A 16,235-nucleotide genomic window follows, 5' to 3' on the forward strand; every position below is an offset into this window, starting at 1 on the left:
GAAAACACATGTTACTCTCCTCTTGTAAAAGTAAGCGTCTTGGTCGATTCAGTCTGTCATCAATAAAGGCTCAACAAAGTGTAAGAAGTGAGGTTTTGATTCAGTTTAAGTGAAAAACTATCGTTTCGAATTTCGAAAACTTTTTCACACATCGGGTCCCAACGACAATAGATACTGCCATCAAACAACCATTTACTTTGAAAAATGATGTCGTAAATTAAATTATGGCAAATAAAGCTTTCATACCCAGTTTCATAAATTGTAGTTTTTATGGATCAAAATGAAAATTTTAAATTTCAAAAGATCCTATGTTTTTTCATAAGCGCTCGAGCACAGTGAGCACACAAAAACAATAATTTAAATCATATTTAAATAGAAAATTAATATTGGAAAATATCCGAGACGGAAAGAATCAAACATGAAAGCATGGAATAAATAACTGGGTGAATAGATTCATCGTCAAAATGACAGGGCAGTAATTTTCTGCATGACAAGTGGAGAACCCAACATTGTTAGACCACGAATTTTGCCATTACAATCTGTTTTTTACTTTTTGTTCAGTAATTACTGCTCTTATAAGAGGAAATGCTTATTACAATAACTAGAAGGCTTTTTACGGACTGTCTTAAATAATTTATGTGGTAAGTAGCTGTTATTTTTTCCAGCAATGCTTAATTGAAAAATAACGGTCGTTAAATCTCTGTATTTGTTCGCAGCAGCATCCAAATTTCTCAATGGAGGAACGAAATCGTATTTATGAAATTATCTCAGGTAGCAATAATAATTGTCAGTTTTTACCGTGAATGGTAACATTTCACTCAATAAAATGAAAATAATGTCCGTAAACGGAAAGAAAATTATTCTACATTGACTGTTCACTCTGTAAGGAACTTTGGTTCATTAACAAGGCAAATCAAGTCTATATATTTATAGCCGTTATTAAAGAAATCATAAGTCAATTTAGTTTGAAGAAAGGTACAAGGAATGCCTGCTGCTTGAAGTGTTGTAGTGACAGAGTCATCGTTAGATTGACTAAAACATTCAAAAGAGTTGGGAACGTTTAAGCCTTTAATTTCTCCATAAAACACCAGGCTTTCGACGAGGTCCGCGTGCTTCCCTGCATATGTTGATAAGAGCATAAATTGGTCTTTTGATCTGCTAATATTAATTGAGACATTAATATATCTACAAATAGTCGGAAACTTGTCATTAATTTACTAAATCTCAATGAAGTACATTTTAGAGAAATTATTAGGAACAATGTAAAAATATTGGCAATACAGACCTCGTAAAAATCTATTTTTGTCGGTGATAAAGAAATGAAAAAAATAATAATTAGGGAAATATACAAGCGATACTTTGAAGGCAAAACATATGCAACTGACGCTCCTTAGTGATGACACAATGACTTTAAAGTTGTGAATATTTATAGACTAACTGCCTTGAAAGCGACAAATATTTGTGCTTTAACATTGTTTATGACACCAAAATGAATATATTAGATTATTCATATTTTAATGTATATTTCAGATTTGAGTCCGTACCTGGTACACATGCAAATGACAATTGACTTGCTCCATTTAAGTTGAACAATTATTAGTAAATCACACATTTAAAGGTAGGGAAAGTGATTTTGATAGATACTTTGTAAATTCATATTCTCCATTAAAATCTATTTTGATGATTTTGAGTGTGTTTTATGTGTATGTCAAGTGGGTAAAAAAGTTCGGTCAGCACGCTGCATCCTAGTTATAGCAGAAGTTACGGATCATGTACTTTATTGACAGTTTCTTCGTAAGAAAATTTACGTAGGAAACTCAAGGAAGCATTTAATTAAATGAATATTATAATAAATATAGCTATCTTGTCACTCAAGTTTAATATCCTCTAATCATAGTGCTATCTGATGATTTATCACAAAATCAAGGATGAAATGTTTAAACTTACAACTATTTCGTTTAAATCCTTTTTTTCAATGAAGCGATTATTTATTGAATGGCGAAGAGAAATATTCAGCAAACTTGTATCTTATCGAAAACTGATAATATACCTTGGTTTTAAAACTGGGAACAAATCGTCCCATTCATAAAGCCAATGTTTTGTTTTATAAGAGTCGACAGTGGCTGATGTTATCTGAGTCAAGTCACTTTGTGAATGTTACTTTTACTGATAGTGTCTCTTGGTATCGAGCCCAAGGCTGCTTTTTTTGTGTTTGATGTGGTTCATTAGAGCGAGAACTTGTATGCATGGTTGAATCCAGAGAGTGGGTTCTGGTTAAATGATGTTAAAATTTATCCTACAGCATAATGTAGAATGTTCAACTATCTTCGTACTTTTGGTTAAAAGGTATATGTACTTATAGTTCTGTATGAATTGGCAATTGAGAGGCACATAATGTAAATTAATTTAAATGCTTAAAGTACCACACATTTTGAGAAAATAGTGAAAACATTTCTTTCTAAGTGCATTAAAAATCTCATCTTCGACATAAACTATCTAATAAAATAATTCATGGAAAATCCAGCTGTTGTCGCTGTGTTGATTCCATGATTTTTTTTTTTTATAATAGATTACCAATCCCAGAACAAAATGAAAATTGGTAATTCTTACTACATTTGCGATTTTTAATTTAAAAAAAAACCAATTATTTAAGTCATAGATTTTTGTATCTAAAAGTTAAAGTATAAATGATTATTCATATTTATCAGATGAGTTAAAACCATTTAGATATATAAATATGATTTGGTTATTCCGATTGAATATCTAGATAAAGTTCGAAGTGACAAAGTCAATGTCAGACATTAAAAAAAAATCTATCGACTTTCGATCGCGGAAGTTCAAATGTCCTTTTTTAATATTCCAATCCAAACTTCTATTTTAGAACGCCTAACATCTGTATATTTTATTTATATTAGATGAGTATTGAAACGCACATGAAAAAGAATTCTTTATATCAAATTAGTGCTTACAAATCTATTCATCAGGTTTATAGTCTCTAGAGACGGTAAAAGCAAATAATAGGGAGATGTAAAAGCATAATATAATAACAAAATAGACATATTTCACTTGAAGGGTCGGAATTTATCTGGGCTGCAATAAGTAAGCGCATAGACTACCATAAATATAAGAATATCGGATTGATTTTAAATAGCGTAACATAATCAAAATTGTGCAACATAGATTTTAATATATCAAATAAAATAGAAATCAAATGTTGGTATTGTAAATTGGCTTCCATCCGTCGATTGCTTTCAATCTTTCTTATCTTTGTGGATATTGAGATAATAATAAATTACATGTATATTATTTGCCAATTTTACAATACAGAAATATATTTGTGAGAGCCTCTTTATAATCGTTTTGTAACTGCATGTTAAGAGAACTCAAACTTGTCGACTACACCCCCCGTAATAACCAAATACATTTCCATAAGCACTGGGCGATCACGATTTTTCAGTTAGAAAAATAAATGTTTTATTTCATACAAAGACATCATTGAGCATTTAAAATATATACGCTGACGTAAAGTGTAACTGAGATTCAGTTCTGTTTAGTATCAAAATTTTTCCACTTTATGATGAATGTTATATTCCAATGTTATGTCAACTGTCAGCATCTAGAAAAGACATGTCAAAAATGTTTTACAAAAGTGATAAAGATCTCCGGGAGATTATCTAACATCATGAGAACCTGGTTCGTTCCTTATCTTTACAGTAATGGTGCACCTGAACATTAAATATTTTTATGATCTGTTTAGTATTTACTGTCGGCATTATATATTAATGTTTTTTTTTTAAACCAGTTTATTACACAATTCGATATCATTAGTAAAAATACATAAAAAAAGAGATATACCAACAAAATAAGGCTACCACAGTTTTCAACGAAATGATCGGGACCCGATTTCATAAAATACCTGCAAAATATGTATTATTACATGTTTTAAGACCCACAGAATAACATTAGTAAGCAAGTAATACTTATAAAAAAAAATGGTCCAAGGAAGTTCATGCTCTTTTCATTTCTATTTTATTTAATTTTGTTAAAATTGCCGTGCGATGCATTACTTATGCATTTGAAATTTTTGGACTATTCGTGGTTCAATGATACCAACTTTAGACCAACCATTACATGGCAGACGTTTATGTTTTATCGTCTTTTTGATACTTTTTGTAACTATATAAATAAATACCTCTTTTTTTACTTTTTCTTGGAATTATTGCATTGCTTGATTGTGTTGCACTAATGTTCATTGAAAAGAAATATATTACCTTCATTGAATTGTGTCGTAAATTTTCTTGTTCAGACTGTTAATATTGAAATAAGCATTTACCGTCATAAATATCCACATTATGATAACATAGGGGTATACGAATCTGACTTATCTTTTCAATAATACCAGGTCGAATTGGGCCCTTGAGGAACATGGAGATCGTACATTTAGATACCATACACCACAATATGCAGTAAAAACATATTACTAGAGTGCTTTGGAAGGCATGATGAACTATGAAAAATGATTTACTGAAAAAATAGAGGCAAATGTATGATCATATATTTATTTTGTATAAACTTACTGAAAACATACAGTTACACCTTGAATTTTAAGAATATAAATGTACTTTTTGTTAACATATCTTAGTATTTTTTTTAATATTTCGGGTACAGCAGGTTTAGTTTATTTTTATTTTTGCATAATTTTTGAAAATATTAACGTTCAGATGTTGGTTATTAATATGTCTTTGCTTCGTTTCTTTTTCAATTTTTAGTTTTATTTTGAAGAAGTTCCATCGTTCTGTAACCGTAAATTTTGTTACTGTTGTTCTTGGCCTTTGTGAGCTTACTTAAAGGTGTTCTATCACTTGTTGAAGACCTTTTAGTGATCTCTGAAGTTTTTAGGTTATACCCTAATGCATTTGTTGCGTTGAGGACTGATGTGTTCAACGTGTCATAGTTTTCCTTTCCTTGTTCGTCTATCCCGGAAATAACTTTTATGAGCAACTCGGTGGGTGTTTCTAGAAAAGCAGAAGCGTTTAACCTACCGATGCACCTGGTCCATACTCCCAGTTTTTAGTGGAAACCGAGGTATTCATTTCCTTTTGTTGCTTTGTACATATCACTTTGGTTATTTTATATATTTTGTTGTATATGTCTGTTTTGCCTGTCAGGTCTTTGTCCCTTGATTACATTATTTTTATTTCCGCTAGAGTATTGGTTCCCCTGATTACTCCTTCACCATATCCATTGTTTTTTATACAATAAGCATTAAAATAAAGAGTTTATTGTTTACCTGAACACATCAGATGGTAAAGCATATTTAACATCATAACCAACACAATTTTAAACTGAAAAAAAATCAAGTGAACATGGCGATTTTAGTATTTTTTGTTTTGTTTTGTTTTGGTTTTTTCTTCTTTTTTTTTTTTTTTGTTTGTTTTGTTTTGTTTTGTTTTTTTTTTTTTTGTTTGTTTGGTTTTTTTTTTTTTTTTGGTTTTTTTTTTGGTTTTTTGTTTGTTTGTTTTTTGTTTTTTGTCTTCCTTTCTACTCGTTATTGAACATTGAGGAAATGTGTTTAGGATATAAGAACACTAAGTAAGAAAACAATTCAAAAGAAAGTCAATATTATTTGTTTGAATTTAGAAACGCAAGTTTGTTATCACATTAGTTTTAATTTTACTAAATACACAAAAACACAAAAATATAAGGCTTTCCAAGATTTATTGGCTCAGATAAGATTTTGCTCAAATAATTGTAACAAACATATTCTGCTGATCATATTTTCATTATTTTACCATTGTAGTAAATATAACCCAAACGATTTTCATTATAAATCAAACGGGGATCACAAGGGCATCATTGAACATTTGCATAATACCTAAAGCAAGCTAGATGTTTTAAAAGACAAGTTTATATCGCAATGATTGATTGCTTTTAAATGTGATCATTGCATTGAATAAGGACATAGAGTCTAAAATTGCAATCTGTTTCACCAAAAAATGCTGCAATATAGTTTTTGTCTTATGCAGGGGTCATCGTGATGCAACAGTTTAGTCTTATCAAAACAAAATTAATATCTGTCTGTTTCTGTCGTAAACCCCCAAACCCTAAAATGTGTAAATTTTACAAGGTTTTGCAAATAATTTTGTTCCATCACCATAAACATATAAGGTTGGGTATCTATCCCATCAGAAAGTAAACCTCTATTAAGGTAGATTATCAACAAACCCCATTAATAACATCATAAATTACATTGAGACTTATAGAGATATACATGGGGATAAGATAAACAACTGCGATACGTGTGATATTTTAAAGGAATTAAAGGATAAATACAACAATTATAGTTTTATCAAGATCAATCAGAATCATAATAACATGGATTTAACATATCATTTCCATATCACGTGATCAGCATCAGTAACAGTGTAAATAGTAATATTATAATTTTAAATACTAAGGAAATAAATGCAAACAATACATGGTGTACATAAACCAAAGATCAAACCAACTGGTATATCTGTAAACACGGCTCTTACATAGTCTGTTGTTTACTCTAAACTTGTTCTAGAGTTAAAATTTAACAATTTTATGGAGAGCCATTCCAAAAAGAACAAATTATGTAAAGAACATTTAGGAGAGTTGATTTGGAAACGACATCATATTATATGTGTAGATGATATTTTATATTATTACCTAATTATAAGGTTTTATCTTGTTTATTAAATATACACATTTTTTCTCTATTTTCAAAATTTATTCAAGACAGGGCGATCTATTGCACTGTCGATGTACTTTTGCACGGTGCAATAGCCTCCTTGAGGAGTCTATTGCACTGACCCCATAATGACCTTTATCCAAGCCTTTTGATTGGTTGAACTTTTTTAAGTGCTTCATTGAATTAGAATTTACACACAAAAAACTCGGTGTAAAAACGTAGATGTGACTCTCGTCTGCCAATACGTAAACATGGAGCGGTCAATTTCCTATTCCTGGTCGAATGGTTGTCTCTTTCACATATTCCCCATTTCCATTCTTTATTATATCTCATAGACAAATTAGGTAATAAAACAGTTATTAAATGGGTTGGATGCAATAGACCAGAACATTTGTCTTTTGGTACTGAGAATGATCAAGTGTTCTATTGCACTCGGCCGTTGGCCTCGTGCAATAGAACACTTGTTCATTCTCAGTACCTCAGGACAAATATTCTGGTCTATTGCATCCAACCCATTTAATAAATGTATATTATAACATTTCTGTGTTTGTTTAGCTATTTTGTAGACATTACCAGTTTCCTACAGATCCATGCTTATTCGGTTTTTTTTTAAAGGTAGTTGTTACATGAATTTTAGGTCCATATTCTTGTGGTTTTTGTGGCATCTTAACTACAGTCCCTAGATTGAATTCTTTATTTAGATAGCGACCAACCTTATAAGAGCTATTATACTATGTTATAGTGTGTAATAAAGTGTTAGTAAGTTAGTGTTACTGGGGTGTCTATTTCACTTTTAATATTTATAGAGCGGGGAGTATATTAAAGGATTCTTTCATTTTTTTCTACATAAAATATGATCTGGGTGTAGGAGAATCTGACGCCGATGTATATTGGTCTGTACAACGATTTATCATTTTTATAGATATTTTGAAGTTTATTTGTCAGTTTATTTCTCGGACAATAACATCACTGATGAAGAATTGGAAACGGTTTGTCAACCACCCGGAACCACTGGCGCCCGACCAACACTTTAACTAAAATAGTCTGCGTTTAACAACTACGGAACATTTTAAATTACCATTTTATTAACTCCGAAATTTCCTTTAATGCACATAAATTAAGCAAAACCTCGGCATGGAAAATAAATTGCTTATATTACCATATTAAAATTGATCCTTATATTATTTTTAGACAATGTAACCGACTCAATCGGTCGTAAGAATTCAGCTCTAGTTGAAATCATTATTATAATTATCTGGGATCATAATTCACTTTCTTTGCAAAAACATTATTACAGGACGGTATAACCGAGTAACAATGCGTGTACTCTATTGTAGACTTTTACAGTATGTTTACTATGTATTTATTTCACGGCAGGTGCCTAAGATACTTTATCGTCGCCTATTTGTCGCTACATACTCATTTATAGTTTTAACCTTTTCTATGATTATGAAATTTTCGATTTGATATATATATATATATTTTTTTGGAAAATCTTTGTGCATTAAACAGGATAGATACATCATCTAAGTAAAAATGAAGATAAAACGGGAAGAAGTAATAAGTCAACAATACACAAATGAAGGTTCAAGATAATAAAAACCAACGAAATGAACACGAGTCTTCAATTATAAGTCTTATCGAATAGACATGTGTTTCGCATTTGTATGTCAACTACACACGGTTTTTGTTATTTTTGTCGGACTTAAAAAAAATCGTTGAAAAACGAATAATTGTTATCCCATATAGAAATATAGAAATGTCACGATTTTTATTACTAGTTGTATTTTGCGTTCCAGAAATGTCATAAATACACGTTCCTTTGTAACAGTGTTATTATTTGTATTCTCTTTACACTTACGTTAATCATTTCAATTTATATTGATATCAAATTATCAAATATTGACAAAAACAATAGACACTGTGGATTTGATTTAATTGCGATAACTTTTGCACAAGATGGCTGACAGGTCAAGGGTCACATCTGGTCCGGTTACTCGACGTTCATAGATGTCACTCGACGCCATTAATTCACACGTCATAGCAGACGATAACGCAGGGCACTAAGCGTTTGTAACTCTTATAATGATTGATACCGAGTTGGTGATAGATAAGTTTAATAGCCTTATAATTACTCCAATACCAATCAGTAATGGAAGAATAATATAGCTGACCATAAATGTCTCGTCTGCTAAAATGACGTTAATGTAACAGTCAATCCTCTTCATCATATAAAACTTACTTCTTTCATTACTTAAGATGTTTATAAAATTAACCTAATCGAGATTGCAAAGGAATGTTGGATGAAGCTTTAGCTAATTTGATCGCTGATTTCAAATTTGTTAATCCTCAATACGAGGACTAACTTGATAAAGCATTTTAATTATCGCTAGAATTCCAGAAAGCGGCAGCAACAAAAAATAACATCATGCGAGTAAATTAAACCCCTAATTATTCAAAAAAGGAAACGTTGACACAATCCGCCGAGTGGATACTCTTAAAAGCATCTAAAAATCATTTTACGATTACCTGTACTATCGATATTTTACGACTGATAATTAGAAAACAAAGTTTTAAGTTGTCTGAAATAAAACACCATAATGATGAAAATGTTGCAGTTGACTTTAGTCCACATTGTGGACTCTACTAATAGAGAAATAAGATTTAATGGATATTTTGACATAGTTTAACAATGATAGCGGTAAACTGAAATATTTAACATCCCTGCTCTTCTCAGCAATAAGATAGAAGAGGTAATTTTTGAGTATTTTAATTTTTTTACTCATACTATTTCTAGTGAAATCAACGTTCCAAATAGACTAAACTTGGCTGTTAAAAGAGTTGGGTATACTTCAGTTACAAAATGAAGTTAGTCTATTACATGTATTTACTTTTTTGTACTGATGATAAGCATTTAAAACGTCATTTAAAAATGCACGTGGAATGTTTTTTTTTAAACTATATACATTTGATGAATCGCATTACTTGCACGAGTTTTGTTATAAGAAATAAAGACATTCTTCAAATCATGTTGCCAAACATCCCAGTTTTATAGCAATGACGTTTATAACAGGATGCCATGCTCCAAAAGCTGGTCTGACCTTGTTTGCTTAGCTTGTCCTGTCCTGGTCTCGATTTTAGCCAGACTTCCGATACTTCGGATTTGTCCGGTCGCTTAAATCTTTTCTTCAGGTTTGGAACGTTTAAAAATTAAAAAAAATAAACTCGATTGTTGACAATTATATTTCTGCAGGACCACTCATCGCGAATGCATAGTAAGAATAAGTTCGTATGTCCCTTCAAAACTTAAAACCAGTTCCTGTATGCTCTCGAAATTTGAGCATACAAAACACACGCTTCAACTGAATAAGAAAATTCAACGTGCAGAATACAGAGCTTGTTAAAATTATGGTAACCTCTATTTGTTAAAGAGTAATCAAGGGAACCAAGGTTATAGCTGTAATCAAAAGAATGCAACCCAGGGGCAAAGACCAGACATGGAAAACAGACATACACAACAAAAAACATAAAGTAACTAAAATCATACATATAAAGTAACAAAAGCAAATGAGCATCTCGGACTCCACTAAAAACTGAAGCATGGACCAGGTGCACCGGTAGGGTAAGCGTCCTCTGCTTTTCTAGAAACACCCACCGAGTTGCTCATTAAACTTTCGGGCCAAGCGAAACCGAAATTGGGCCATGTCAGTTTCAAGACTTGGCTAACCCTAGCCAGGCTGGTGAGGCCATGTCAGTTTTTATAGTATGTCTTATAGCACTCAACTTAAATTATATACTTGACATAAAACAAAGAGGTAAAAAATCAAATATTGTTTTCAACGGTCAATAAACCATGGATCAATTGTTCGTGAATCTGTGGAATTTGGGTCGTTCTTTCAACATCTGGATGTCTTGTCGTTATCTTCGATTATTATGAGAAATTTATCACACTTCAGTATGTACTAAATGGATTTTGAGATAAAAGTTCAAACATTTTTTTGCAAATTGAAGAAATAAAAATGTATGTATGATACAGTCGTAATTGTCTGGGCGGACAGTGTTGGGTACAGTAAAGTGTAGATAAGGATCAGAATTGATAGTCATTGCGATAAGCTGATGTAATGCTGATACAAAATCGTGGTGTGTGTCAAAACTTGATATGTTTATCATTGGTAAAAGCGCTCGGTAGGGAGCTGCTTTCAGTAGCTGGTCTGAGAAAACATAAATTTATGTAAGAACTTATACGATCAACAAACAAACTTCTAAATGGCTAGGTCTGTGTTGTGGCTGACGGTAAAGTAAATATTTTACCATTTAATTTATTTCTTGAGTGATGAAGTATTTTGAATAAAGTGTTTTAAGTTAAAAATCATGCTGAGATATAAATAAACGATAACCTTGGGTCATTGGTCTTTTGGACAAAGGGTAATTATTATAGTTTTGTAAGTTCAAACTCTTGCGTTGTTTTATTACTTAAAATTGTTCACGGGAAAAGCATGCATACTTTTACATAAATACATACATACATTCACGCATACGGGCAGACAGACAGTCATCACAAATTTTATGCATTGTGATAAACACTATGTGATACATTGAAATATATCTCTGTTTTTGTTACATTAGATATTCAGAAACATTGAGTGTTAGCGGTATAGTGTAGGTTAGTGTAGGTTAGTGTAGTTTTCAACTATTTGTATTAATATTCCAAATGCTTAGTTTCACTCATTGATTGGTCACCCAACATGTTGCTCAAATGATACAAAATAATATGCTATTTATCTTCGTATCAATCTATACTTGTGGATTTTTTGCTAGTTCTAAAAATCATGTTATTTTTTTTCCTTTGAATTCCCCTTTCATACTTCAAGTTAATAAACTTGTAACATCATAATATTAGTCGTGATATTACATTTCTAATCTAAAAATCTAAGATTTTCCATATTAGCAAGGATCTTTTAAATAAACGTGTCTGATTATATCTGAAAGATCACTTCGTTTGTTATAAAAAATATACGCTGATCTTTCAAAGAGTTTTTGTCGAGGTTTACTTTTTTGAGTAAATCATTTTTTTTTTTTGCTTTTAAAGAATGTGTTTCATATCATAAAGTATCTGTATATCTAGATATGAGGGTTTTCATAAAACATACCATCAGGGTAGATATGAAAGGCCTCATTTACCGTTTAATATGTGTACTCTTGTATAAGATAAATAAATTAGTTGAATTGAAAACTCTGGTGATTGATAAAAGTCATACACCCCTGTCTGTTCAATGTACTTACCATGTGTATGATGAATAGATACATTCGGGCTCGGAGAAAAAGTGCCTCGAGGAAAAACGGAAAAGAAATTCATTAATATAGACAAAATTATCAACGAGAAACAAAAACATCTAAGAAAAGCTGTGATGTCGTGGATTGATGTTAAATACAAAAGATTTTAGTCTAGAAAATTATTCCACTTATTATGACTTAAGTTCAACGCCCGCTCTGAAATACCAACAACATGCTTTGGCTGTTTGATTGGGTTTGGGACGTTACTGTCGAAAAGTATGAGAAACTACTGGTAAAGAAAATCTGATTAAGGAGAACAACAATCATAACAGTATTCGATCCACAAACATCGAGAGTCAAAAACAGTTTCAATAAAATTGATAAAAAAAAACAATTTGAATATTATAAAACAAACATGGACTATACACGGAGAAATAGATTGAAATGCACCTTTGGACCATAGCATACAGGGCGATACTCGGAAGTTCCTCTGTATGTTCTGTCCCTTTCTTAGTCATATATTCAACTATTCATTTGTACATGTGTTAATTGGAATCGTACCACTCATGTTCATTCAGAATGTTCCATTACAACTTTACCGGAACATAACAAGGGAGGTTCCTCTTAGACAATACTTCATACATTTCTGAAGTTTTAACGATAATACATCAATTATACTCCTTAGAAAATATTTACAACTGTATATTTACATGCCATATGTTTGCATCACGACAATGATATACTATACAACTTTCATTATGCAATGTGTAAACAATATTATCATTCCATTTCAACACTATTTACTGCAAACGCTTTGATGCAGTTGAAATAATAACAACAACACATACTTTATAATGTGAACTAAAGTGGGGTCAGTTCGTGATGTAAGATAACGTCTGGAGACCTTTAATGTATAAATTTAGGGAAACGTCTGGAGACCTTTAATGCTTCGTTATGCTGGCTTCGGCAATTATATATAAGTCGTTATAACACTTTATATAACCATCTGACACATATAACATAACTAATCTGCACAAACGAACAGAGTGCTAATTCGCAAATTTTACTACAAATGATTAACAATTAAACAAGAATGTCAGAGATGATGTATGCTGTGCAGATGAAAGAAAACAAACAAAATGGATTCTAAATTCTGTTGAAAACTTTAGATTGATTTTACAAAAGAACTGAAAATCTATCATCAAAGTGAGACCTAGTGGTGAATTTGGCAAAGGAACGTGCATAGTATGTCTTGGTGATTGATCTTAGTCGAGATTGTACGAGACTTCGTGGGAAGTCGCGCGGGTAGAAATGACAGATTCTCCGCGTGATAAACCAGAACCATTTGAATGGCGTTCGCATGTGCCCGTGAACAGTAGGGCTGATTAAATTACAAATGAAAAATGTTCTTGTGCATGGTTGTCACTAACGCCAAAATTTAGAAAACAAACCGGCAATAGTAATACATATGTTTATTATGAATAGCTTTCACATATTTTTTAAACATTTTTTTAATACAGGTATATAAAGAGCGTATAAATACATTGAAAGTGGAAAAGTTTAGTCCCTGGGTATCTAGTTAAAAGAAAAAAATCATCAGAAATGGAGAAAAAACAATGTACATTTAAAGGGAACATTATAAGAGCATGTACAATGTCAAAATATATCATTCTATCTGAAGATCTCTCGTTTAATTCAAATAATAAAACGGGGGATCGGTACAAATGAAGTAAATTTATCTTTTTGTATAAGAACACGATGATAAGAAAACCAGAAAGCGGCCATTTATAATGTATTTCGCTTGTCAAAAAGTAGTACCTATTATAAAATTTATTTTACTGTAATTGACAGTCAATGACACCATTGTCATATTAATAATCGATGTGATATGTCTGTCTCCATAGTTATCATTCTTATAGAAGGCCGAGTGGTTGAGACTTGAGAGTATTTCCTTTTTTCTTTATCCCGGGGTTTCGCCGATTTTCTAGATTGGAATATTGGGCTTTCCTCCTTAAAAGCCCGGGATCATGCGAGAGGCTCAAATTTACTGGACGATCTTTAATCTCGCCGTCTGTTGGACGATTTACTGAGCTCAAAGAATGTGTATTTACAAAAATTATATAAAACTTTCTTTAAAGAAGAGTTTACCATCGTTCTATATTGGACAAGACAGGAAATCCAACGTTAGTGTTTCATTTTATTGTCTGTTGTTCCTGCTATCAACCCTACCGCCGCACTTTGTCCGTGCAAACGTTTTGTCAACCGTTTCTGATTCATTTGTTAAAATCATTTGCTTAATTCTGCCCATGATTTGATTAAAGTATTTATGTATATGATAAATGAGAAACATGACGGTTTTGTCCAGAACTACTATGCAGGAGTAACGAATAATTTATTTTTAATATCTTTATATTTGTAGGTTACTTATGTTACTGCAAATTTTTTATTCTGTTGTTTTTTTTTCTTTTGCCCTTAGATTTTGATCGCTGTTGATCCACTTTTAGTTGTAATATATGTAATTGACTTCAATGGTATAATAGTATTATAGATGTAGTTTTGTACTAACTGACACGAGTAACAGACGTCCTAGATATTTCAATGTATACATATTTTTTCTCACAACAGCAAACAAAATATACAGACTGTAAACCTATGTAATTAATCATTATGTGAAAACTTGACTCGATGTGTTATGTATCAACAGGTGACACAGAGCTTGATTTATCCCAGTTCTCTAAGAATCCTCGGGATTGAAGACGTCTGGTAGGTATGTTTCTGTCTTTGTTGATGAGGTCTTCACATTGATTAACGTTTGTGACGTCATTTGAAATGTTTTTTTTCCTGATAATGCGAAAGCTACTACAGTGTATATGGACATAAATGTTTTAAAATTGTTCCAAATAAGTTACAAGTATCAAGGCATACAAATTTTCAAATATTAAGCCTTAATTTTAAACACACAAAGTACTAAATATAAATGTATTACTAAACACTGAAATTGAAGGAATACATATTAGATACAACAAACCCTATTATACAGATGTAGTACAGATGACTAAAAAAGAACCCAATCAATGAAAACTAAATTTCCTAGGCAGTAAAAGTAAGTTCTCAATATCATCGGGCATTTTTTTTTTGGAATATCATGGAATTAAGGAAGTGTAAAATAAAAAGATAAACTATATTAAAAAAAAAGAGAGAGATGTATACAAATATGTATTTAAGGTAAACCAAAGACTGAATCTTCTCAACGACCGTGACTGGTTGTTTTCTTCTAAAACAACAGCGGTGCATTCAAATGCTTATATTATAAGTTGATAGTATATTTTTTTTAAATGGCAAATACATTTAAAACGATTTTTGCTTATCTAAGCATTTTAGTCATTTTTTTATGAATATATTAATTTTTATAACAATGTTTCTCGAACACGAAGATACGTCATGTAAAAGAAATTCTATAAATTTATTCTATTTACACATGACTGCTTCAGAACAAGTCGTGCAATATTTACTGCAGCAAAAATAAACTAAAAATAAACGAGGCAAAGCTCAATATATCATATAGTTGTATTCAACAAATGTTTTAGTTATGACATAATCCAAAAATGCTTAACTGGTGTAATAAAGTATATAAATTAACAACAAAAACGTGGTTTATTGCAATTGAAACCGACTGGTATTAATTTAGAGCAATTTGTTAGTTGCAATAATGATATGTTTTCCTTTTATATTTGTGTTTGTTCACTTGATTCTCAAGTAGAAAGGCCAAGAGCAGTACTAGCCTGTTGATGATGCTTTGAAAGCTTTTTAGGGTTCATATTAACAAGATGTTGATTTAAGACGTTATCAGTTTTTCTGCGAGGCATCTAACATTTGTAGCACTTTCAAACACAATTACAATGAAATAAGGCATTTTTTACCCTAACTTCACCACTTTCTGATCGCGACAGTTTGTCATTAATATACCAAATTAAATATAATTTGGTCACAGATGAATTTAAATTACATCCACTTGGAAAATGCAGCGATGCATAAAATGGCAGAATTATGTATTTTATTTATAACATTGTGAGCATTATGAAATATATTATGAATGAAATTTTGTGGACATTTTTTTCATTCAAGTATATTATTGAAGATGCACTGCATAAATCCATAATTTACTGACTATGTATACGTTCTTAAGATGTCATTTTATGATTTATGTTTCTTCGATCAACAAAGTGCAGTAAGTGGTGTGTTCGTT

General features: G+C 31.3%; 1 long non-coding RNA gene across 1 annotated transcript; it reads left to right on the forward strand.

Moving 5' to 3' along the window:
• The first annotated feature begins 335 nt into the window (after nucleotides 1-335).
• On the forward strand, nucleotides 336-15,139 carry LOC148626885 (uncharacterized). Its single transcript, XR_015917162.1, has 3 exons — nucleotides 336-641; nucleotides 1,531-1,618; nucleotides 14,694-15,139. It is a non-coding gene; the product is annotated as an uncharacterized LOC148626885 (long non-coding RNA).
• The last annotated feature ends 1,096 nt before the right edge of the window (nucleotides 15,140-16,235 follow it).

Source organism: Perna viridis, chromosome 1 (genome assembly GCF_037379345.1).
Source record: "Perna viridis isolate PV_CMFRI_1.1 ecotype Kerala chromosome 1, ASM3737934v1, whole genome shotgun sequence".
NCBI lineage: Eukaryota > Metazoa > Mollusca > Bivalvia > Mytilida > Mytilidae > Perna > Perna viridis.